Source organism: Leucoraja erinacea, unplaced genomic scaffold (assembly GCF_028641065.1).
Source record: "Leucoraja erinacea ecotype New England unplaced genomic scaffold, Leri_hhj_1 Leri_574S, whole genome shotgun sequence".
Taxonomy (NCBI): Eukaryota; Metazoa; Chordata; class Chondrichthyes; order Rajiformes; family Rajidae; genus Leucoraja; species Leucoraja erinaceus.
In genome coordinates this window covers 57,874-81,965 of record NW_026576481.1, presented here as the reverse complement: position 1 = coordinate 81,965, position 24,092 = coordinate 57,874, and the positions used below count along the sequence as shown (strand labels likewise).

The following is a 24,092-nucleotide window of genomic DNA, read 5'->3' as shown; positions in this document are numbered from 1 at the left end:
AAGCTTTCTGAAATTCGAGGTACACTAAATCCCATTCGTAAATCCATGCTGACTCGGACCGATCCTGTTACTGCTATCCAAATGTGCCGCTATTTCATCTTTTATAATTGACTCCAGCACTTCTCCACCACCAATGTTAGGCTAACTGGTCTATAATTCCCTGTTTTCTCTCTCCGCCTTTCTCAAAAGGTGGGGTAACCGAGGAACAGCCCGGAAGACCCGGCTCGCCCGGCACGTATCGAGGACCCACGGGAACCCAGCTGGAGGGTCGCTGAGCAGACCGGCTGCGGGAGTGAATGCACGGCCTCGACGGGGGAGTGGGCCGCTGGAGGCCCTGCAGCTGCCTGGGGCTCGGCTGGACGTGGCGCCGCTCCAAGAGGCCGAGCACGTGGACCACGGCTACGCTTGGCCAGGCCGACCCTGCAACGCCGCCAGGACAACGGACCTTCACGGTCAGATCAAGATCCCTGCACTGACAACAACTGGGACTTGAACATGGCGCCAAACTGATAACTTTGTTTCATGTCTCACTGTACTACTGGTGTACACCAACACTGTATCTACAATGCTTATCTAATATGGAGGAGAATGAGGTGAGGATGAGGAGGAGGAGGAGGACGAGGAGGGACATAACGAGGGACGGGGCGGAGCCATAGGGGGGGGGGGGGGGCGGAGGGGTGAGGGAGTTGAGAGGGGCAGGAAGAGGAGAGGGGGGCGGTGCGAAAAGAGAGTCGGGGAGAGGCCAGTTCGCGGGAGGATAGGTGGTTGGGTGGGATTGTTGAGGGGAGAGGGGTGTTTGACGGCTGGTAGGGGTCGTTGAGGGGGGAGGGTGGTTAAGTGGGGAGGAGTGTTGGGGAGGGGGAGAGAGGGGTGGTTGAGGGGGGATAACCGCTGGGATGAAACTGTCTGAAGAAGGGTCTCGACCCGAAATGTCACCTATTCCTTCGCTCAATTAATGCTGCCTCACCCGCTGAGTTTCTCCAGCAGATTTATCCACCGTCTGAATCTGGGGGAGTGCGTTTTTACACTTCTACTTCATTTGCCTGATGAGAGAGGGGACAAGGGAAGAGGGCAAATGGCAAATGGTGTCTAGGTAGACCCATTGTCGGCGAGGGTAGGTGTGAGCTGAAGACTGGTGTATGAGAGGCAGGTGCAGTGACGGGGATTAGAATGAAGCCGGAGGGAGGTCTGGGTCCATTCTGATCCCGGGCTGTGAACGGAGGTGCGGGCGGCGGGTTCCACTGCCCAACAGGAGCAAGTCAGTTACACCCGAGGCCTCCTGGTTAGCGCCAGCTCTTTTCATCACAAAGTCATAGTCTCACTGCACCGAAACTGGCCTTTCGGCCCAACTTGCCCATGCCCACCAAGATGCCCCCATCAGCACAAATCCCACCATCCCGCGTTTGGCCCATGTCACTCTATCATTTCCTATCCACGAACCTGTCCAAACGGCGTTTAAATGCATTATATCTGACCTCGTCTACCTCCTCTAGTAGTTTGTTTCATGTACCCACCACCCTCGATGTGAAACTTTGCCTCGGATATCTAGTAAATCCTTCCCCTCTCAACTTAAACATAATTCCTGTGGTTCTTGATTCCCCTAAATGTCTGGGTAAAAACACTCTGTGCATTCACCCCATCTATTTCCCTCATGATCGTATACACCTCTATCAGATTACCCCGCAGCCTCCTGCGCTCCAAGGAATAAATTTCTACCCTGCCCAATTTCTCCCTTTCGCTCGTGACCTCGAGTCCTGGCAACATCCTCGTGAATCTTTCCTGCTCTCTTTCCAGCTATCTGTTCTCCCTTCGACTGCCGCAAGAGCTATTCAAGGCTGTTTAATATCTGACGGATCCTTCCCTCGTGTGAGATTAGTTGGAAGCCGCCAAGACACCTTCACATTGAACACTAGCAGCCAAATAACATTCAACCCCGAAACGGCAGCGTGTGCAGTAGACACCCGCGGTACTGCAGGGGTTCGGCAGTTGCGTGAAAGGGAATGCGTTTTGAACCAAGAAGAGGAGGTTAAAATGGCTTCGAAAGTCAGGTTCGAGAGTTGGACCGAGGAGGAAGTTTGTCCCATCTCTCTGGATTTCTTCACCGATCCGGTGTCACTGGAGTGTGGGCACAACTTCTGCCGCTCCTGTATCGCACAGAGTTGGGACAGGGAGGAGAGAACCTCCTGTCCGGAATGTAGAGAGCAGTTTACAGACCGCACCCTTAGGGTGAGTCGGGCCTTGGCGAGACTGTCTGAGAAAGCTCGAACACTGAGCCTGAATCGGACAGAGAAGGAAAGTAAACTTCGGTGCGAGGAACATCAGGAAGAACTGAAGCTGTTTTGTGAAACTGACAATAAGCTGATCTGCCTGGTTTGTCGACATGCGCAGGAACACAGAGATCACCGCTTCATGCCGGTTAAAGAAGCTGTTGATATATACAAGGTAAATGCAAACTGAATTTAATCACATCATTTTAATTCCTTCTTTAATGTTCAACAATTTAATTCTCTGATTTTCAAACACAATCCCAGGATCAGGTGAAATCTTCTTTCGAATCTCTCACAAAAAAAGAAATCAGGGATCCAGCGAATGGAGCAGCAACAGAAACAGAAGATTTCTGGAGTTCTGGTGAGGCTTTCCAGTTTCGATTTCCTGATCTTGTGTAGATTTGATCCCTGTGATGCGTGTAAAAATAGGGCAGCGCAGTGACACAAGTAGTACTGCTGTCTCCTAGTTCTGGTGAGCGGGATCGACAAACTATTGAATTGCTAACGCAAGTAAAACAATGCACAGGACAAATGTCACGGTCAAAGTCGTGAGGAAACACAACCAGTGACATTATATATTGTTCTTATTTCATTTCACAGGAACAGTCACACAACCTTCAATCCAAGATCACATCCCAGTTTGTTAAACTACACCAGGTTCTCACTGAGGAAGAACATCGCGCACTGGCAGATATATGGGAGGAAGAGAAGAAGATTCTAAATATAATGGAGAACAATCTTCGAAAGATTGGAAAACAATTAAAATCCATTCAGGTGGATCTCTTAAAGTTGCAGCAACAGCTGGATCAAAATGACAGTCTGGTGTTTCTGAAGATGAGGGGTTACACTACAGTTTGGTGAAGTGAAAGCGCTCAGTCACAAAATGGTGGGTGACATTTCTGAAATAAATGCTACATTTGCCAGTAATTCAGAACAGGGTAAATTTTCCGTCTGTTCCAGAGCTGTGCTGCTGTTGTTCCCAAACTAAATGTCATCCTGCATAATCTGTGGGATCTCTAAACTGCCTGCAGTTTCCTTGGGATGAGTTACTGTGATCTTGTCACTGAGTTAGTGGCTGTTTGATATTTCCCCGAAAATATGGAAAATCTCCAGGAAAGAAAATATCACGTGGAAAGTGTGTCGTATGTTGCACTTTGGTGGGAAATACATTTCTGGCGTTAAACCGATCTGTTGAAGTCAGCTTTGGTGAGACCACACCTGGAGTATTGCGTACAATTTGGTCTCCAAGCCTGAGGAAATACATTCTTGCCATAGAGGGAGTACAGAGAAGGATAAAGCGGAAATCCTTTAGGACCGAGATGAGAAAAACATTTTTTCACACAGAGAGTGGTGAATCTCTGGAACTCTCTGCCACAGAAGGTAGTTGAGGCCAGTTCAGGGGGTATGGAGAGAAGGCAGGTAGAGGATACTGAGTTGGATGATCAGTCATGATCATATTGAATGGCGGAGCAGGCTCGAAGTGCCGAATGGCCAACTCCTCCACCTATTCTCGATGTTTCTATGTTCCTATACACTTAATCAACCCTTGTGATTAATCCTCCTTAACATGCTTTAAGGTCGCCAGCACTTAATGGGACCTATTCTATCCTAAATTATCCTTTTGCTCTTAAAGGGACCTAGTCTCCCCCTAGTTATTATTTTGCTGTTAACACATTTGTAGAATCTCGACGGCAATATCCAATTGCATTGTCTCTGTGACAATGACAATAAATGTTGGGCAATAGAATATTTCTGGGGCTTGTTGTAATTTGTGTGAAACTTCTGCTGTCGGGATGTGGATGTCCCGACTCAGTCTACTCAAGATTTGTGTTTTATTTCTTGCAGGAGGAAGCTGGTGGGAAGAGGAGGTAGGACATGCTCTTGACTGAAACACTGCATGTTTGTGTAGAACAGCTGAAACAAATTGTTGAGCTCACTTGATAACCAGCTGCTGAATATTTGCAGGGTTAGTGATGAAGATAAAGTAATCTCAGTGACAGACGCTGCCTTGCCGATTTACACATTCGATCACCACTTTTTGATGAACACGCTGTGGAGAGAAACATCTGCCATTAAGCGAGGTAAAATATGTCCATTTTCCTCTCTTCGTGTTTATAATGTATTTTAGTAATCATCGAAGTTCATATATTGGTTCACAATGAGATCAGTGTGTTCTTACTTGTACACACCCATCAAATCCATCCGTGGATCCCCTCTCTTTCGGCGACCCTACAACCTCAAGTCCCCGCACATTATGTCTAACACCCGACCATTCAACCTCTGCTTCCTGCCATGGCCCAAGCATCCCCTCCCTCTCTCTCACCCTCCACTCAAAGAAACAGGGGCAGGTCATCTGGCCCCTCATGTCTCCCCCCATTCATTATGATCGTGGAGACTCCATCCCACACCTCTACCTCCTCTTTAACAACTTCAAACTACCAAATTACCATTGGGGGTCCTTGTTCATCAGTCAATGAAAGTAAGCATGCAGGTACAGCAGGCAATGAAGAAAGCGAATTGGCTTTACAATATGATAAGTTGAGTATAGGAGAAAAGAGGTCCTTCTGCAGTTGTACAGAACCCTAGTGAGACCACACCTGGAGTATTGTGCACAGTTTTGGTCCCCTAATTTGAGGAAGGATATTCTTGCTATTGAAGGAGTGCAGCGTACGTTTACAAGGTTAATTCCCGAGATGGTGGGACTGTCATATGTTGATAGAATGGAGCGGCTGGGCTTGTATACTCTGGAGTTTAGAAGGATGAGAGGGTATCTTATTGAAACATATAAGGTTATTAAAGGTTTGGACACGCTACAGGCAGGGAACATGTTCCCGATGTTGGGGAGTCCAGAACCAGGGGCCACAGGTTAAGTATAAGGGGTAAGCCATTTAAAACGGAGACTAGGAAACACTTTTTCTCATGGAGAGTTGTGATTTTGTGCAATTATCTTCCTCAGTTGGCGGTGGAGGCCGGTTCTCTGGATGCTTTCAAGAGAGAGTTAGATGGAGCTCTTAAAGATAGCGGTGTCAGGGGATATGGGGAGAAGGCAGGAACGGGGTACTGATTGAGGATGATTAGCCTTGATCATATTGAATGGCGGTGCTGGCTCGATGGGGGCGAATGGCCTACTCCTGCACCTAATGTATATTGTCTATTGTCACTCACCTCAATATCCTCTTGATCCGATCTGCCTCCACATGTGAATATTCCGCATCATTCCTCCATCCCCACCGCAATCCTCCTCACTCTCCGCACTCGTCCTCCCCGTACATCCTTCCTCGCCTCACGAAATTTCCCGCTCCATCCCTGGCTAAAAACAAGTTAGATTTGTCTGTTGTCCACCCGATGTGATTGTGGGTGAAACCCCGGGCATGCTTTCAGTTGTCCGCCCGCCTGTGCCCGAGTCCCCCCCCCCCCCCCCCCGACCCCCGGGGACTCTCTGATTCTCTGCTTCCCCCCCCCAGTCTCCGTCACCCTGGGTGTGGAAACAGCGCATGCGCGGCTCGAGGTGTCTGAGGATCGGAAGGGGGTGAGATGGACCTGGACCCGGAGGAGTCTCCCTGACACCGGGAAAATGTTTACAGGCTGGGAGTGTGTGCTGGGGTCGGAGGGATGCACATCGGGGAGACATTACTGGGAGGTGGAGGTTGCGGGGAGTGAGTGATGGAGTCTGGGAGTCGCCGCAGAGTCTGTGGAGAGGAAGGGACCGGTCACACTGACCCCGGAGACTGGAGTCTGGAGCATCAGGCGGTCGGGTGACGAGTTTGATGTATTCACCTCCCCTCGATCCCGTCTCCCCGCCCGTCCCATCCCCGGGAGGGTGGGAATTTATCTCAGTTACGATTCCGGGACAGTTTCATTTTACGACGGGGACACCAAGTCTCATCTCCACACCTTCACTGGGAATAAATTCGCTGAGAAACTTTATCCTCTCTTCTGGACTGCTGATGAAAACCAGTGGCTGAGAATCTGCTCCGGTTCCGCTCCGGGTGTGTAAAATGGTCAGGTCCCGGGACAAGCGTCAGGAGCGGGGCTCAGGGGCAGTGGGGCAGAAACCCCGTGGACAACAGGTCGGCGCTGAACGATCCCCAAATTCCGCCTCGTGAAACAAACCCCAGTGTGCGCGGAAATAAAACCAGGGGGAATGTAAATGTGGGAAGAGTAAAATAAACAGTGAACTGTGTTTCTCTGGGACTCTCATTTATCCTTCCCTCCTGTTTCTCCCTCTGTCTGCTCCTTGTCTGGTTCCGAAATTCCATGTCTCCATTTCTCTCTCTAGATTTACGAGCACGTTGCCAAAACTATAGCCACTGAGCAATAGGGAGAGGTTGAGTAGGCTGGGACTCTATTCCTTGGAGCGCAGAAGGAAGAGGGGTGATCTTATAGATGTGTATAAAATCATCAGAGGAATAGATCGGGTAGATGCACAGTCTCTTGCCCACAGTAGGTGAATCGAGGACCAGAGGACAAAGGTTTAAGGTGAAGGGGGAAAGATTTTATAAGAATTTTCACACAAAAGGTGGTGGGTGTATGCAACAAGCTGCCAGAGGAGGTAGTTGAGACTGAGACTATCCCAAAGATTAGACTGATACATAGATAGACAATAGACAATAGGTGGAGGAGTAGGCCCTTCGGCCCTTCGAGCCATTCAATGTGACCATGACTGATCATCCATAATTAGTACCCAGTTCCTGCCTTCTCCCCATATCCCCTGACTTCGCTTTATTTAAGAGCCCTATCTCACTCTCTCTTGAAAGTATCCAGAACAACGGCCTCCATCGCCCTCTGAGGCAGAGAATTCCACAGACTCATAACTCTCTGTGTGAAAACGTTTTTTCTCATCTCTGTCCTAAATGGCTTACCCCTTATTCTTAAACTGTGTGTGGCCCCTGGTTCTGGACACCCCCAACATCGGGAACATGTTTCCTGCCTCTGGCGTGTCCAAACTCTGAATAAACGTATACGTTTCAATAATATATCCTCTCATCCTTTTAAACGCCAGAGTTTACAAATCCAGCAGTTCCATTCTCTCAGCACATGACAGTCCCGCCATCCCGGGAATTAACCTTGTGAACCTACGCTGCACTCCCTCAATAGCAAGAATCATGTGTCAAGTCAAATCATATGCTATGTCGCTCTTCCAGGGAGATGTTAAATGCATTTCGTTGTCTCTGTACTGTACACTGACAATGACAATTAAAGTTGAATCTGAATCTGAATCTGAAGAATGTCCTCCCTCCAATGAGGGTCCCAAAACTGCACACAATACTCCAGGTGTGGTCTCACCAGGGCAAGTTTGGAGGGATATGAACCAGGTGGGACTACTGTAGCTGGGACATGTTGGCCAGTGTGGGCAAGTTGAGCCGAGTGGTTTGTTTACACGCTGCATCCATCACTTCATGGCTCTACAATTCTCAGCCACTGAACAGGAAAGTCTAAGCCGGATCTCTGCACCAGTACGGCGAGGTTCAGGACAATGAAAATCTCGCTTGCACTAGATTCACGGGCAACAGATACTCAAAGCCACACACGAGAACATCAATGATATTTCAGTTACACAAATGGTTGTGCAGGAACAAAACACTAGTGCAAATCACAACTAGAAACTAAACCTATCCCGCTGCAAGAGGGCTCCTGTGTTGTTTTGTAGCTGAGCTGGAGGAAAGGTTGAGGGGAGACACGAAATGCTGGAGTAACTAAGCGGGGCAGGCAGCATCTATGGAGAGAAGGAATGGGTGACGTTTTGGGTCGAGACCCTTCTTCAGACTGATGTCAGGGGCGCGACAAAGAGATAATGTAGGCGGAGACTGTAAGGCGAGTGGGAGAACTGGCCAGGAGCGGAAAAGACTGGAAAAAGTTGTGACCACTGCCCAGTCCATCACCGGCTCTGACCTCCCCACCATCGAGGGGATCTATCGCAGTCGATGCCTCAAAAAGGCTGGCAGCATCATCAAGACCCACACGATCCTGGCCACACACTCATTTCACCACTGCCATCAGATAAAAGTTACAGAAGCCTGAAATCTGTAACGTCCAGATTCACGAATAGCTACTTCCCCACAGCCATCAGGCTATTAAACTCAACATCAAACAAACTCTGAATTATAACAGCCTATTGCACTGTATATGTTTATTTATTGTGTATATATGTGGTCTATGGTCCATAGACACACTGAACATGTATGTCCTGTTCTGTATTATGTTTACATATTCTGTTGTGCTGCAGCAAACAAGAATTTAATTGTCCTCCCCGCTCTCTCTCTCTTCCCGCTCTCTAATCCTCGCCTCTCTCTCTCTCTCCCCCTCGCCACTCTCTCTCCCACCACTGTCTGTGCCGCCTGTTGCGCCGGCAGCTTCATATGTGCCCTTAGAAAACAATCGGCAGCTTGTGAAGAACAGCTGGCCTATCTGCATGTCCTTGCTAGACCTTCCCCACTTGCCCTCGCTCAGGACCCTCTCGGCGGCTGCTGGCAAGTTTCACAGCCCAGATCCCCCGCCCCCACAGCCCCCCGCTACTCCCTCCGGGAGACAGACAGACAGACAACAGACAGACAACCAGACAGACAGACAGATCGACAGACAGACCAGACAGACAGACAGACAGACAGACAGACAGACAGACAGACAGACAGACAGACACACAGACAGACAGACAGACACGCTGACAGACAGACAGACAGACAGACAGACAGACAAACTCGGCCACAAGGCGCTGGGCTCTGCTTTGTTGCTGCGCTAAGCTGCCGCTGCCTGCTCCGCCTTCACTTTGGCCTCCGGTGAGCGAGCGAGCGGACCCCGCGGCCGCCCGACCCACCCAGTCCCAGCGTTGCGTCTCCCCCGTGCCCGCGCACCACCGTCCGCTTCAATGGGAGCCTACCTGCCGCGCTCGCTCCCGCGACCAGCCCTGTGCTCACCCGGGTCCTAGCGCCCGCCGCCTATCTCCAACCTCTCAAGAAGCTCCACAGTCTCTTAAGTCTCACTGACAACTTTAAAAAAAAGAGTTTAAATTGTTCTCAATGTTAAATGAAACACTTGGTGGACCTGCCACTAAACTTTTATTTACTAAGAATCTTAGGAAAACGTCCCTCATTGCTTCTCTTCAGAGATGCAGCCTGTCCCGCTGAGTTACTACAGCATTTTGTGTCTATCTTTGGTTTTAACCCGCATCTGCAGTTCCTTCCTATACAACATTATGATATCTCCCCTATCTTTATATAGTTATAGAGGACCAATAAGTCGGAGTGGGAGTAGGATTGATGATTACAGTGAGAGGCAACGAGAAGTTCAGGGTGGTCGTATGAAGCAATCGCAGGTGGTCGCCCAACCAGCGTTTGATTTCGACAATGAAGTAAACAATGTGTAGGAAGGATTATGATGGGTGGTGGGGGAGGGGGGACTTCTGGAGCGCAGAAGGTTAAGGGGGGACTTGATAGAGGTCTTTAAAATGATGAGAGGGATAGACAGAGTTGACGTGTATAAGCTTTTCCCTTTGAGAATAGGGAAGATTCAAACAAGAGGACATGACTTTAGAATTAAGGGAAAGAAGTTTAGGGGTAACATGAGAGGGAACTTCTTTACTCAGAGAGTGGTAGCGGTGTGGAATGAGCTTCCAGTGGAAGTGGTGGAGGCAGGTTCGTTGGTATCATTTAAAAATATATTGGATAGGCATATGGATGAGAAGGGAATGGAGGGTTATGGTATGAGTGCAGGCAGGTGGGACTAAGGAAACAAAAGTTGTTCGGCACGGACTTATAGGTCCGAGATGGCATGTTTCCGTGCTGTATTTGTTGTTATATGGTTTCTATGCCCCGCTGAGTTACTCCAGCACGTAGTGTCAGTCTATAGTCACAGAATGATACAGTGTGCAAACAGGCCCTTCGGCCCAACTTGCCCACACCTGCCAACATGTCCCAGCTACACCATTCCCACCTGCCGGCGCTTGGTCCATATCCTCCCAAACGTTTTTTTTAACGATGGGATAGTCCCAGCCTCAACTTCCTGCTGTGGCGTCTATCTGAAAAAGGATCTCGACCGCAAACGTCACCCTTTCATTCTCTCCAGAGATGCTGCCTGTCCCGCTGAGTTACTCCAGCTGTTTGTGCCTATCGTCGGCTCAAACCAGCATCTGCAGTTCCTTCCGACACATACCTCTTCTGGCAGCCTGTTCCATACACCCAACATCCTTTGTGTGAAAAAGCTACCCCTCGGATTCTTAGCAACATTTTCCCCTTCACTTTGAACCTTTGTCTGGTCCTCGATTCCCACACTCTGGGCAAGAGACTGCATCCACCCAAATTCTGTGCTTTCAGGCCGGCTTAATGTCTAACTGACTCCTCCCACATGTGATTAGTTGGGAGTGGCCAGGGCACTGAACACTGAACACTTGCAGCCAAATAACATTCATTCCCCCGAGACGGCAGCGCGCGCAGTGGAAAATACTTTGAACCAGGAAGTGGAGGACTTAACAGAGAGGGGCGGACTTAACATGGCTGCGAAAGACAGGTTCGAGAGTTTAACCGAGGAGGTAGTTTGTCCCATCTGCCTGGATTTCTTCACCGATCCGGTGACACTGGAATGCGGGCACAACTTCTGCCGCTCCTGTATCACACAGAGTTGGGGCAGGGAGGAGAGAAACTTCTGCCCGGAGTGTAGAGAGGAGTTTACAGACCGCACCCTCAGGGTGAGTCGGGCCTTGGCGAGACTGTCTGAGAAAGCTCGAACACTGAGCCTGAATCGGACAGAGAAGGAAAATAAACTTGAGTGCGAGGAACATCAGGAAGAACTGAAGCTGTTTTGTGAAACGGACAAGAAGCTGATCTGTGTGATTTGTCGAGATGCACGGGAACACAGAGATCACCGCTTCATGCCGGTTAAAGAAGCTGTTTATATATACAAGGTAAATGCAAACTGAATTTAATCACATCATTTTAATTCCTTCTTTATTGTTCAATAATGTAATTCACTGATTTTCAAACATAATCCCAGGATCAGGTGAAATCTTCCATCCAGTCTCTCGCAAAAAAGCAATCAGGGATCCAGCGAATGGAGCAGCAACAGAAACAGAAGATTTCTGGAGTTCTGGTGAGGCTTTACAGTTTCGATTTCCCGATCTTGTGTAGAGTTGATCCCTGTGATGCGTGTAATAATAGGGCAGCGCAGTGACACAAGCAGTACTGCTGTCTCCTAGGTCTGGTGAGCGGGTTCGACAAACGATTGAATTGCTAACGCAAGTAAAAAAATGTACCGGGCAAATATCACGGTCAAAGTCGTGAGGAAACATATTCAGTGACATTATATATTGTTCTTCACCTTTCATTTCACAGGAACAGTCGCACAACCTTCAGTCCAAAATCAAATCCCAGTTTGTTGAACTGCACCAGATTCTCACTGAGAAAGAGCAGGGCGCACTGGCAGATATCCGTGAGCAAGAGAAGAAGATTCTAAATATAATGGTGAAAAATCTTGGAAAGATTCAAGACAATTTAAGTTCCATTCAGGAGGAACTCTTAAAGTTGCAGCAACAGCTCGATCAAAAAGACAGTGTGGTGTTTCTGAAGGTGAGGGGTTACACCACAGTTTGGTGAAGTGAAAGCGAAGTCACAAAATGGTGGGTGACATTTCAGAAATAAATGCTGCATTTGCCTGTAATTCAGAACTGGGTAAATGTTCCCACTGTTCCAAAGCTGTGCTGCTGTTGTTCCCAAACTAAATGGCCTCCTGCAAAATCTGTGGTATCTCTGCACTGCCTGCAGTCTACTTGGGATGAGTTACTGTGATCTTGTCACTGAGTTCGTGGCTGTTTGATAATCCCCCGAAAAGATCACGTGGAAAGTGTGTCATATGTGGGAAATAAGTCCTCTTTAAGTGGGAAATAATTTTGTGCCGTTAAACAGATCCGTTGTAGTCAGCTTTGGTGAGACCACACCTGTAGTATTGCGTACAGTTTTGGTCTCCAAGTCTGAGGAAAGACATTCTTGCCATAGAGGGAGCACAGAGAAGGTTCGCCAGACTGATTCCTGGGATGTCAGGACTTTCATATGAAGAAAGACTGGATAGACTCGGCTTGTACGCGCTAGAATTTAGAAGATTGAGGGGGGATCTTATAGAAACTTACACAATTCTGAAGGGGTTGGACAGGCTAGATGCAAGAATATTGTTCCCGATGTTGTGGAAGTCCAGGACAAGAGGTCACAGTTTAAGGATAAAGGGGAAATCCTTTACGACCGAGATGAGAAAAACATTTTTCACACAGAGAGTGGTAAATCTGTGGAACTCTCTGGCACAGAAGTTAGTTAAGGCCAGTCCATTGGCTATATTTAAGAGGGAGTTAGATGTGGCCCTTGTGGCTAAAGGGATCAGGGGTACGGAAAGAAGGCAGGTGTAGGATATGAGTTGGATGATCAGCTACGATCATATTGAATGGTGGTGCAGGCCCGAAGAGCCGAATGGCCTCCTCCTGCACCTATTTTCTATGTTTCTATGTGTCTATACATTTAATCAACCCCTGTAATTTATCCTCCTTAACATGCTTTAACGTCGCCAGCACTTAAGGGGACCTATTCTAGCCTTAATTATCATTTTGCTCTTAAAGGGACCTAGTCTCCCCCTAGTTATTATTTTGCTGTTAATACATTTGTAGAATCTCGACGGCAATATCCAATTTCTGTCTCTGTGACAATGACAATAAATGTTGGGCAATGGAATATTTCTGGGGCTTGTTGTAATTTGTGTGAAACTTCTGCTGTCGGGATGTGGATGTCCCGTCTCAGTCTACTCAAGATTTGTGTTTTATTTCTTGCAGGAGGAAGCTGGTGGGAAGAAGAGGTAGGGCATGCTCTTGACTGAACACTGCATGTTTGTGTGGAACAGTTCAAAAAATGGTTGAGGCTCAATTTATAACCAGATGCTAAATATTTGCAGGGTTATTGATGCAGATAAAGCACTGTCAGTGACAGACGCTGCCTTGCCGATTGAAACATTTGATCACCACTTTTTGATGAACACGCTGTGGAGAGAAACATCTGCCATTAAGCGAGGTAAAACATGTCCAGTTTCCTCTCTTCGTGTTTATAACGCCTTTTAGTAACACACATGCAAACATTGCCGATAGATATTGTATTGGCCTCTAACACCTCTTATGGCAGCTGTCTCTCTCCTGTGAACTTTAGAAAACTGCATCTTCCATTCCTCAGTCCGTTGGCCCAGTTCATGAGGATCAGTTTAATCTTAGACAACCTTCTTCACTCTCCACGATATCTGGAGTCAGCAGCATTGTACATTGGAGCCATCACTTGTGACAGGCCTCCAGTCTGAAAATCAATCTCTACCTCCACCCTCTAACCCCCACCTTCAGGCCACATGTTGACCCATTGGCTAACTACCCTGGATTCCATATGATCCAACCTTCCAGATCAGCCAACCATAGAAGTTGCTGCTCTCAAATTGCCAATCATACTTCCCACGTTCACATACATGCCATAACAATGTAACATAAACAGCAGTGAACATCTGAAATGTTCAGCCCCAGGAGGTAGTGATAGGTCAGTTTATTGGCAATAGTCAAAGTGGACACAGATGGATATTTGAAGAATCGAGAAATTGGCAGTTATAGAGAACTCACATAGAACAGGAATTGATGCCACCTTAGATCAGTCATGATCACATTGAATGGCGAAGCCGGCCTGAAGAGTGGAGCTTACTCCTGCTATTTTCTTGTGTTCTTTAATTTTTTCCATACCTACGGAATTATAAATTTTACACAGCGGGAATGTGGCAAAGATTGACAATACTTGTCCATGGAACAATGATTTTGCTGTGCGGGGTGAGATTGAGTAGACTAGGCCTGTATACTCGAGATTCCGGGTGTATTGGAGGAGATCACAGCGAAACACAAAGTTCTTACAGGGCTCAGTGGGCTGGATGCAGCGAGGATCTTTCCCCTTTCATAGAAACATAGAAAATAGGTGCAGGAGTAGGCCATTCGGCCCTTCAACATGATCATGGTTGACCATCCAAAATCAGTACCCATTCCGGCTTTTTTCGCATGTCCCTTAATTCCCTTAGCCCTCAGAGAAAAATCTAATTCTCTTGAAAACATCCAGCGAATTGGCCTCCACTGCCTTCTGCGGCAGAGAATTCCACAGATTCACAACTCTCTGGCTGAAAAAGATTTTCCTCATCTCAGTCTTAAATGGCCTACTCCCTTTTTCTTAAACCGTGACCCCTGGCTCTGGAACCCCCCAACATCGGGACCATTTTTCCTGCATCTACCCTGTCCAAACCTCTAAGAACTGTGTATGTTTTAATAGATCCTCTCTCATCCTTCTAAATTCCAGCGAATAAAAGCCCAGTCGACCCATTCGTTCATATGTCAGCCCAACCATCTTGAGAATTAACCTGGTGAACATACCCTGCATTCCCGAAGTAGCAATAATGTCCTTCCTCAAGTTAGGAGACCAAAATTGCACACAATACTCGATGTGCCGTCTCACCAATACAACTGCAGTAGGGCCTCCTTGCTCCTAAATTCAAATTCTATTGCAATGAAGGCCAACATGTCATTGGCTTTCTTCACTGCTTGCTTGCTACCTTCATGCTACCACACTCTGAGTAAAGAAGTCCCCCCTCAAGTTACCCCTAAAATGTTGTCCCTTAATTCTCAAGTCATGTCCTCTTGTTTGAATCTTCCCTACTCTCAATGGGAAAAGCTTATCCACGACAACTCTGTCTAACCCTCTCATCATGTTAAATACCTCTATCAAGTCCCCCCTTAACCTTCTGCGCTCCAAACTTATGCCTAACTTATTCAACCTTTCTCTGTAACGTAGTTGCTGAAACCCAGGCAACATTGTACTTGTTACATCCTCAAAAAATTCCAAGATTAGTCAAGCATGATTTCCCCTTCATAAATCCATGCTGACTTTGACCGATCCTGTCACTGCTTTCCAAATGCGCTGCTATAACATCCACAATAATCGACTCCAGCATGTTCCTCACGAGCGATGCAAGGCTAACTTGTCTATAATTCCCCGATTTCTCTCTCCCTCCTTTCTTAAACAGTGGAGTTACATTGGCTTCCCTCCAGTCCCCAGGAACTGATCCAGAGCCGAGAAAACATTGAAAAATGATCACCAATGCGTCCACGATTTCTACTCTGGTATGCAGACCATTTCTGCTTTCAGTCCCAACAGTTTACCAAACACCTTTATCTGACTAATGCAGATTTCCTTCAGTTCCTCCCTCCCACTAGATCACCGGTCCCCGAGTATATCCGGGAGATTGTTTGAAGCTTCCTTAGTAAAGACAGAACCGAAGTACTCGTTTAACTCTTGTGCTATTTCCGTGTTTCCCACCTGTCTCTGACTGTAATGGACCTACGTTCGTTTTCACTAATCTTTTCCTTTTTAGATAACTAAAGATATGTTATGCTCTTTTCCACCTTCTTAATTAAATCCTTTGTTCTTTGTTTAGTTCTAAATTTCCCCCAGTCCTTTGGTTGTCCGCTTCTTCTAGCTATTTATATGCCTCTCATTGGATTTAACACTATCCTTTTTCATCATCCGCTTTCCCAGTTTTATTTTTTCGCCACACAAGGAAAACAATTTATGGGGTTCATCCATGCGGTCTTCACTGTCAACCCTTTAAGTATATTGTGCTAGTATATCCTAGCCAATTCCCGTCTCATACCTTCAAAGTATCCTTTATTCAAGTTCAGGACCCTAGCCTCTGAATTAACCGTGTCACTCTCCATCCTAATGCAAAATTCCACCATATTGTGTTCACTGTTGTCCAAGGGCACATACTGTCCCATCATGTCTGTGTCCACCTTTTCCCCAACTATATTAATCCATTTCCCACGTTACATCGCTATTCTCCTACACCTCACATATGGTGCCTCAAATATAGTGATTATATCGCACTCCACCACCTCCTCTGTAGTATGTTCCAGATATCACCCGCTATTAGTGTAAAGAAAAGGTAAATCTCAGATATACTTTAAAATTCCTTGCTCTAAAGATAAACATGCACTCTCTTGATCTGATATCCCTGCATGTGAATCAGGTTTTGATAATCTACCCGATATCCTGCTGCAGATTTTTGACAACCTTCCCCGCTATCCACAATTTTTGCATCCTCCACAGACTTACTAATCACACCTCCTACATTCAGATCCGAGCCATGAACATATAACATAAACAGCAAAGGCTGCAGCACCGATCTCTGCTGCACTCCACCAGTCACAGACCTCCAAGCAGAAAAATCATCCTTCTACCGCTACCTTCTATTCCAACCGCCAAGCCAATCGTTGATCCATTTCACCAGCTCACCTTGAATCTCACCTGCCTTCACTTTCTGGAACAGCCTTACATGCGGAACATTGTCAAGTCCCTCAGTGAATTTCATATATTGGTTCACAATGAGATCAGTGTGTTCTTGATTGTACACACCCATCAAATCCACCTGTGAATCCACTCTCTTTCAACCACACGTCTCCATGCATTCTGTCTAACACCCGATCATTCAACCTCTGCTTCCTTCCATGGACCAAGCCACCCCTCCCTCACTCTCACCCTCCACTCAAAGAAACAGGGGCAGGTCATCTGGCCCCTCATGTCTCCCCCCATTCTCTATGATCATGGCGATTCCACCCCACATAGGGGTCCTTGAAATGAGAAAAACATTTTTTCACACAGGGAGTGGTGAATCTGTGGAAATCTCTGCCAAAGAATATAGTTGATGCCAGTTCATTGGCTATATTTAAGACGGAGTTAGATGTGGCCCTTGTGTCTAAAGGGATCAGGGGGTATGGAGAGAAGTCAGGTACAGGATACTGAGTTGGATGATCAGTCATGATCATATTGAATGGCGGTGCAGGCTCGAAGGCACCTAGTTTCTATGTTTCTATGTTTCTATGTCTATTGTGCGCAGTTTTGGTCCCCTATTTTGAGGAAGGACATTCTTGCTATTGAGGGAGTGCATCCTAGGTTCACAAGGTTAATTCCCGAAATGGCGAGACTGTCATATGGTGAGAGAATGGAGCGGCTGCACATGACATCCCAGACTGATTCCTGGGATGTCAGGACTGTCTTATGAAGAAAGACTGGATAGACTTGGTTTATACTCTCTAGAATTTAGAAGATTGAGAGGGGATCTTATAGAAACTTACACAATTCTTAAGGGGTTGGACAGGCTAGATGCAGGAAGATTGTTCCCGATGTTGGGGAAGTCCAGGACAAGGGGTCACAGCTTAAGGATAAGGGGGAAATCCTTTAAAACCGAGATGAGAAGCACTTTTTTCACACAGAGAATGGTGAATCTCTGGAACTCTCTGCCACAGAGGGTAGTTGAGGCCAGTTCATTGGCTATATTTAAGAAGGAGTTAAATGTGGCCCTTGTGGCTAAGGGATCAGGGGGTATGGAGAGAAGACAGGTACGGGATACTGAGTTGGATGATCAGCCATGATCATATTGAATGGCGGTGCAGGCTCGAAGGGCCGAATGGCCTACTCCTGCACCTAATTTCTATGTTTCTATGTTTCTATGTATATTATGGAGCTTAGAAGGATGAGAGGGTTTCTTATTGAAACATATAGGGAGAGTGGTGAGTCTGTGGAATTATCTGCCAATTATCTCTGGATGCTTTCAAGAGGGAGCTGGAAATGGCTCTTAAAATAGAGTTTGAACACGCTAGAATAATGAAACATGTTCCCGATGTTGGGGGAGTCCAGAAACAGGGGCCACAGTTTAATAATAAGGGGTCAACCATTTAGAACGGAGACGAGGAAACACATTGTCTCACAGATAGTTGTGAGTCTGTGGAATTCTCTGGAGGCCGGTTCTCTGGATATTTTCAAGAAAGAGCTTGATCGGGCTCTTTAAGATAGAGGAGCCAGGGGATATGTGGAGAAGGCGGGAACGGGGTACTGATTGGCGATGATCGGCCATGATCACATTGAATGGCGGTGCTGGCTCGAGGGACCGAATGGCCTCCTCCTTCACCTATTGTCTATTGTCTATTTTCAATCACCTCAGTATCCTCCTGCTCCGATCTGCCTCCATATGTGAATAGCCCTTATCATTCCTCCATTCCCAGCGCAATCTCGCCATCCTCCCCAATCTTCGCAATCGTCCACCCGCCACAACCTCACGAAATTCTTATCTCCATTCCCGGAGAGGTGTCTGTTTTCCATCCGATGTTGTTGTGGGTGAAACCCGGGGCAAGGTTTCAGTTGTTCGCCCGCCTGAGCCTGAGGCCGAGCGGCCTCTGCCCCGGTCCGGGGCCGCGCTCCCCTCCCGACCCCCGGGGACTCTCTGATTCTCTGCTTCTCCCCCCAGTCTCCGTCACCCTGGATGTGGAAACAGCACATCCGGAGCTCGAGGTCTCTGAGGATCGGAAAAGGGTGAGATGTAGCGGGACCGAGAGGAGTTTCCCCGACAACGGGAAGAGGTTTACAGGCTGTCCGTGTGTGCTGGGATCGGAGGGATTCACATCGGGGAGACATTACTGGGAGGTCGAGGTGGCGGAGATATGGGGCTGGTGTCTCGGAGTCGCCGCAGAGTCTGTGGAGAGGAATGGTGAGGGCGACCTGACCCCAGAGACTGGAGTCTGGAGTATCGACCGAGATGAGGACGTGTTTGATGCAGATACCCACCCTCCATCCACTCTTCCCGCCCGCCCCATTCCCGGGAGGGTGGGTGTTTATCTCAGTTACGAGTCCGGGACAGTTTCATTTTACGACGCGGACACCAAGTCCCATCTCCACACCTTCACTGGGAATAAATTCACAGATAAACTGTATCCTTTCTTCGCGACTTGGGAAGAAGACCAGTGGATGAGAATCTGCTCCGGTTCCGCTCCGGGTGTGTAAAAGGGTCGGATCCCGGGACCGGCGTCAGGAGCGGGGCTCAGGGGCTGTGGGGCAGAAACCTGGTGGACAACAGGTCGGCACTGAACGGCTCCCATTTAATCCCCAAATTCCACGTCGTGAAACCCCAGTAAGCGCGGAAATAAAACCAGAGGGAATGTAAATGTGGGAAGAGTGAAATAAACAGCAACTGAAATCAGAGCTGAATGTCGATCCGTTCATTTTAACGCGTTAACCGCGTCCGGTAACGGAACAGAAATTACTTTTGTGAAAATATAATGATTGAAACAATCTCCCTTCCCGCGGGTTCAGCAGCAGCCGCGGGCGGCGGGTCCTGACTCAAGGTTCCCCCGGGTCCAAAAGTCCGGCGACTCAAAAATGTTATCGCGTGTTGAGAAGCTTTTGCTCTCCACAAAAACTGATTCGTTTTCTGCGGAATGGATCTTTGGAAGAATGGGTTCAAACCGAATTCCCTTTTCCAGGTGGGAGCCCGTTGTGCTCAGGCTCTGGCTGTCTCTCTGTATAATCTGTAGGTCATTCCCTGTTTCAGTCGCAACCCAGACCCCTCTTCACCTCTCTCTCCCAGGAAGTTCAATAGTCCTTTATTGTCACCTGTACCCTATGATACAATGGAATCAGATTTTTTTTAAGCAACAAGACACAAAATTACATTCAAAAAATAAACATAGACAGCCACGTCAGCCACGACCTAATGGTCGAAAGTGGTTTCCGCTTCTTCTATGTTCCGGCGATTATTTCAAAAAATTCAAAACCGGCCGCGGCTTAGTAGTGGAAATCTCACCTTCCACCACCTGCAACCTCCATCAACCATCTAAAACTAGCATCGCAACCGGCTTCGACTAAAAAATGACCGATTTTTAAAACGGCCAACTATTTTTAGTCGTGGCCGGTTTTGGATTTTTTGAAATAATCACCGGAACATAGAAAAAGCGGAAACCACTTTCGACCATTAGGGAGACTGACAAAAACCTCCCGGAACCCCATGGAAACCGTGGGTGGGGCGCAAAGTCTCCAGAGATTTCCGTCCAGGTTTCCTAAGTGGGCCAGGGGCATAAGAAGCGCCAAGCACATATTTCTAATAAACCCAATGTTTCTACTTGATTCTTGGGAATGTTACTGGTCGTGCGAATTATCCAAATTTACCAGCAGGATATAATATGTATCTGTTGTATTATTCTATTCATCTATTAATCAGCCATATTATAAGTGTGTTTGATTTCAATGATCCAATCCCTTTTCCTCTCTGATTATCGGCATCTGTTTCTTCCCTTCTTTTGCCCAATCCACAAGGCGAAACCTTAATCGCTGCCCTCAGCCCAAGAGAGTGAAAGAGTCATGTGTATTAATTGTCATATGCACCGAGACGGAGTAATGACATTATTTCTTGTCCTTAACCTAAATTTGCATCTAGGTCACTCCTCGTGACTTTCCCTCCCTAATCTGGGCGGCAAACAACTCCTACTGACTCCAGTGTTAGCAAATAATCCCCGCTCCACACTCACGTACTGTTGCCATTCCATCTCCCATCTACTCATCGTTCCGGACATGTATTCAGCATTCCCAGCACCCAACAAAGTGCGATGCAAAATCCCAGACTCAGACCTTGTTGCCTGACCACTGGAGTTAAGGTTAGACAAAGCAGCAGAGGAGGTCGGCGAGCTAGGAATGTGATCGCGGTTGGTCAGGCAGCATCTGTGGAGACAGAAACTGAGTTACAGTTACAAGTCTCTGATCGAAATTAGGACTCACCTGCTTGACCTACTGCATATTTTAAAAACATTTTCTACGATTTTGAAGTTCTATAATTAACCGATTTATTTAACGTAATAATTTATGGTGGTTGGTTCATCATTGTTGATGTCCTAAATTCAAGGAGACACAAGAGTCTGCAGATGCGGGCATCTGCAATCCTGCATCTTGTCCTCATGATTCAGGGTCCCGGCCCTCAATGTTGGTCCACTCTTAGCTTCCACAAATGCTCTTAATCAACTTAATTCGGCCAGAAGTTTATTTCTCGCTCCTGCACTACGGGTCTCCAATATTCCACCTGATGCATGTCAGAAGGTTCATTCACGGCAGTGCAGCTTCAACCACCGGGTGATGTGGACAACCCGGGTGATGCCGGGTTGTCGAAAGGTGTGCGGTGCAGGATCCCCGCCTGCAGCTAGAAATCGGTACTGCAGGATCGGCCGCTATATTAACCCGTTACCTGCGGGGAAAGTGAATCTGGGGCAGGGAGAATGAACAGATTTCGATGTTGGAGGCCGTCAACGACGTGGTAGCAGCGACGTTCACAGAACCACAGTCCGGCTTAACGGGAGAAACGAACATGAGCGAGCACAGGAGCTACCGGGATGTCTAAATTTAGTTATACATGGTGGTATTATTAGCGTTATTTTTAATCAACTTCATCGGTTATTGTGATATTCTTAATACACATGACTTAACCTTCCTATTAAGGAAGTAATGTAAGTATGAGAACAATTTCTCAGGATATCGATGTCGTTGCAAGACCAGCATTTAGTACACATCCCCAATTGTCCTGCGAGTAGATCGCTCGGACAATTCCAAGGGCATTTGATCTTCAACCATTTTGAGCGAGTTGGATCTTAAACAAAATAAGAGTGTTGCGGTCATCGTATTTCAGACAGTTTATTTATTTCAAGAATTTGAGGTTATTAACTGGATTTAAGGTGGGTTAAAATACTCACACCTCTATAAGATCACCCCTCATCCTACTGCGTTCCAATGAATAAGGTCCTAGTCTGCCCAACCTCTCCCTATAGTGAGACCCTCAGGTCCAGGCAACATCCTCATTAATATTGTCTCCACCCTTACCAATTTATCCACATTCTTCATACAGCAGAGTGAACAAAACTAAACATATTACTCCAAACTGACCATCCTTAATATGATATGATGCACGGCTTCTCCGAATATAGAAGCGCCTGGGGACTGCAGCGTGAGAGACGAGTGTACTGATGTGGATTAAAATATGTCTACTTCCATCCTGATCCCGGGCTGTGAAGGGAGATGCGGGCGGCGGGTTCCACTTCCCAACAGGAGCAACGCCTCATCAGTTACTCCTCCTTAGCACTGGTCCCTGTTCCTTTCTGTCCTGCCTTAAACAATCCCAAGGCAATCCCTCCGCTTTCGTCTAAATTCAGGCCGGTTTAATGTCTAACTGACCCCCTCCCTCGTGTGAGTTTAGTTGGGAGCGGCCAGGACACTGATCACCACAGCGGAGGATCTTTGCTGACACTGAACACTTGCAGCCAAATAACATTAATGCCCCGAGACGGCAGCGCGCGCAGTGGGAAACACATTGACCCAGGAAGTGCCGGAGTTAAAATGGATGCGAAAGATTTTCGAGAGTTTAACCGGTGAGGTAGTTTGTCCCATCTGCCTGGATTTATTCACTGATCCGGTTATACTGGAGTGTGGGCACAACTTCTGCCGCTCCTGTATCACACACAGTTGGGACAGGGAGGCGAGAAACTCCTGCCCGGAATGTAGAGAGCAGTTTACTGACCGCACCCTCACTCTCAGGGTGAATCGGGCCTTGACGAGACTGTCTGAGAAAGCTCGAACACTGAGCCTGAATCAGACAGAAAAGGAAAATAAACCTCACTGCGAGAAACATCAGGATGAACTGAAGCTGTTTTGTGCAACGGACAAGAAAGTGGTATTTCTGATATGTCGAGATGGGCGGGAACTCAAGTCTCACAGCTTCACACCGATAGAAGAAGTTGTTGAAATCTACAAAGTAAAAGCAAATCGATATTGATCACATCATTGTGTCATGTTTTGTATATTTTCTAACATGTTTACTCTCTGATCCGAATCCCTACCCCAGGATCGGGTGACATCTTCCTTAGAATCTCTCACAAAAAATAAATCAGAGATCGAACAAATGGAGCAGCAACAGAAAGATAAGTTTTCCGTTGTTCTGGTGAGCTTTTCCAATTTCGATTTCCTGAACTTGTGTATTTTTCATTAATGTGATGCATGTAGCGTTAGAACACCTCTCTACAGCACAAGAGCTGAGGGTTGGAGCTATAGAGATCGACACTGGGCGGGCAGGTACGGACTGTAGATAGAGTGGATGTGGAAAGAATGTTTCCACTGGCGGAACTGTATGACCAGAGGTTATAGAATTAAAGGGCGCTCTTTTAGAAAGGAGGTGAAGAGAAACTTAGAAAAGCGGCCACGGTGGCGCAGCGATAGCATTGCTGTCTTACAGCGAATGCAGCGCCGGATACCCAGGTTGGATCCCAACTATGGGTGCTGTTCGTACGGAGTTTCTACGTTCTCCCTGTGATGTTTTCTCTGAGATCTTCGGTTTATCCCACAGTCCAAAGGCTTGTAGGTTAATTGCATTGGTGAATGTAAAATTGTTAATGTGTGGGGATTGCTGGTCGGCGCGTACTCAATGGGCCGAAGGGCCTGTTTCCGCGATATTTCTAAACTAAAAAAAATCCTAAACTTATTTGGTCAGAGGGTAATTAATCTATGGAACTCATTGGACATGTTGGGCTAAATGGCTTATTTCTGTGCTCCATGCCACAAGGTCGATTGGCCAACTACCCCCTTGCATATCGTAGAAAACACAATACAGAGACATTATATATTGATCTTCACCTTTCATTTCACAGGAACAATTGTGAGTCTCGTTTTTCTCTTACAACGGTTGTTTCGACAATAATCGATCAGATACCGGGGTTGCTTTAAATGTACGTTTATTCAGCAGGAGTCTTTACACAGGTTAACAAAGAGTCAAGCTCTCTGCCCTTATTCGTAATGCCTTATATACTTATATACTTTAATGCTACGGTTTATAAACTCCCACGTTCCCCAATCAAGCAGCAGACACGCACGCAATGGCCAGGATACAGTTGCGTACATATAAGATGTTATCTAGTGGAACAACACTAGAGCT

General features: G+C 47.1%; 2 pseudogenes; both read left to right on the top strand.

Annotated features, from left to right (window-relative positions):
- The first annotated feature begins 1,703 nt into the window (after positions 1-1,703).
- On the top strand, positions 1,704-8,420 carry LOC129694192 (nuclear factor 7, brain-like; annotated as a pseudogene).
- Positions 8,421-10,690: 2,270 nt separating this feature from the next.
- On the top strand, positions 10,691-19,354 carry LOC129694191 (zinc-binding protein A33-like; annotated as a pseudogene).
- Positions 19,355-24,092: the final 4,738 nt, after the last annotated feature.